The following is a 2,854-nucleotide window of genomic DNA, read 5'->3' as shown; positions in this document are numbered from 1 at the left end:
GCACTTTACATTTATATCATTCTAAGGCTCATTCAAAACTCCAGATACCCAAAACATTGATCAAGATATAATCAAAGATTCTTTTAACATAAATCAATATACACCATGCATCCACCAGATAACAAGTGCAAAAACATAGTTTAATCGGTAAAGTCTTAAGCATAAATTTCTAAAGTTATGTCAAAATTTCAAAGATGCAGAGAAAACTATTAATGCACACTGAACAACAATAATCATAAAGGTTGCAAGCATAGATTGATTATTCCCTCTTCATAACTACAATAATAGATTAAAAGCCAAATTCCTATCTAGAATACTAGTCTATATCTTTACAACTAAAAGTTTTGAACCCTTCGCAAGGCAAAAATTGAGACTCTTATAGAGAAGGGCCTAACAACCCAACATTGGGAAATAGAAAAGGCATCCACAAGATGCATCACTGGCAGCACCACCACTTTTTGCAAAATAGTAAGGAGAGTGAAGGAGATAACCATTTTCGATCTCTAGCGCAACCGCCTCTAAATATTTTTTTAATCAGATCAAAGAAAGATTCATGACCATTTATTGAACTGCTTACCCTTGGAATCAAACACTCTACTACCTAGAAAGCATATACAAAGACCTTTGGGCCATCATTATAAGAAACACGTGGCATTAGGATGAAGAGACTTGGAAATCAGAAAAACTGCAACTTAGAAACCCAGTGGGGAGCTGTCATGCATCACAACAAATTCCAACTTGATAACTGTGGGCCTAGTGATGTGAAAGAAAAGAAGAACCCTTCCATGCACCAGTTGATCACAACTTCTGAGTGAAGGTAAAATAAAGGCTTTAATGATGTGATCCATGCCAACACGTGGCAAATATGAAATCACTAAAAACCAAACTCAAGCAGGAAAAACAAAAAACAATAAGTTAGATCCTTGACGGGCACCATGGATAAAAAGTCCATAGTTTCTTGGTGACTTCACCAATAATATCGCCCATGGGATGTTGATACCCAAAATTTTTGGTTCACAAATCAGACTTATGTTTCTAGCTTGAAATGTTTGTCGAAAACCTATTGTAGGGGAAGCCATTCATCTTCTAAGGAGAGAGCTTGAGCCTTGAGGGCCTAAGAATTCTGATCTAGCTCGATGATTTCTCTGAAAGGTAGGTCGCTTAACTCCTTGTGGGTTATTTTAAAGAAAGTAAGGATTCAAGCCAATGGATGAATCAAACCTTCAACATCGTCAACTTCAGGAGGGTTACTCAAAGCCTGGAGGAATGACTAATCTTGTTGTTATTGCGCTACTAGGCCTAAAAACTGCTCAGCACTTAGGACTGAGCCATCTGAGAGGAAAGGTGGAGGTAAGATAAGTTTTATAAAACCATCAAAGTGATCTTTAATGAAGGCAGCTAAGGATTTTAATGCTAATAAGATTTGAGCATATTGTGTGGCTACTTTGTTGCAATTGAGGAATTTGTTATTTATTTGGGCTACTTCTTCAAGATTCTCGATTCCTATAATGGCTAACTCTTGGGTGGAAGAAATGTATAACCAATTTACTAACTTCTGAACATCAGGGACCTTGGGCATAACCGACTACATGGTTTTCTTAATGGTGATACTAACTCTAACACACAAGGAATGGGAATCTTCCAAGAATTTTAGAGCTAGCTCCAAAATGGTAACAAACTACCTTATTTTCTCCCAATATGCATTATGAAGCTCCTGCACCACATGGGTGAAGTCTGTGGGAGGGGCGAGCTAGGGAGCCAATGGTTTTGGAAGGAGTTCTACTTTAGCTTCTTTTGCTTCTATCCTCCCATGTAGCTCTTGCATCTTTCCTATTGAATTTTTTACCTGATGTTGTAGCTCCATTATCCTAGTGTGTTTATCCTGTAGCTCTTCTTGGAACAGATTATTATCCACCTGGTAATTTTCCAAGGTCACCTTTAATTCTTGAATCTCCTATATGGACTGGGCCTGCTTTTCCTAGAAATTTCACAAAGTCTGATCTTTTACTTTTCTTTCCTTCAAGAAGAGCCTGTGTATTGACAAATTCTTGATGATATTTTTCTCTCTGCAATTTTGCCTGGATTTGACTTATATTGGCGGCAATGGCTTGAACTCGCAAAATTTATTTCTCCTTGTCATACAACTCCTTATTCAAATTAGTCTTGGCATATTGATCTGCTTGCAATTCACTTAATGTGTTATTCAATGCATTCTGAAGCCTATCTCTTTCACTCCTTTCCTGAAGCATTATTGATTGAAGACGGGTAACTTCCACTTCCATAGCCTTTCCTTTTTTCTGCAACTATTCATTTGTAGCCTTTACCCTTTCCAACTCAACTGTGAGTTTTTTCAGGTGTCAAGTATGCTTTAGATAGTCAGAAGACACCACTTTATGTAACTCTTCCATGAGTTCAACTCTGTCCTGTGGTCAAGCTTATTTAAGATCAATGCCAATAGCATCTATTGAATAATATTCAGGTCACATCTGGCTGGCTAGCTTGCCAACACTTGGCATCATAGTTGCAAACAGAATATCTTAGTGATCTTCCCTATACAAGGTCTATATAAAGGATTCTATAGGATTCTGAGAATCTTTAGCATTTCTTTTTTGTACTCTCTGAGCTCGCACGAACTTGGTGGAATTTGCATGTTGCATGAATTCTGATGGGGAAGGGATCATTTGCCCTACAAAAGGATCCCTTAGAGGAGGGATGAAAGGACTTGGGGCTATGATGGTTTGCAACTGGGATTGAGCTGCCAATGTGAGAGCACTAGGGGAAAAGGGAGGGATTCCTAGGAAGATACCTATGGGAGAGAAAAATAGTGATCCAACACTTGATGATGCAGTGGGTG

The sequence above is a fragment of the Cryptomeria japonica genome, chromosome 7, assembly GCF_030272615.1.
Source record: "Cryptomeria japonica chromosome 7, Sugi_1.0, whole genome shotgun sequence".
In the NCBI taxonomy this organism is placed as follows: Eukaryota; Viridiplantae; Streptophyta; class Pinopsida; order Cupressales; family Cupressaceae; genus Cryptomeria; species Cryptomeria japonica.
The sequence above is the reverse complement of the archived record's forward strand: the minus strand, read 5'-3'. Positions refer to the sequence as shown.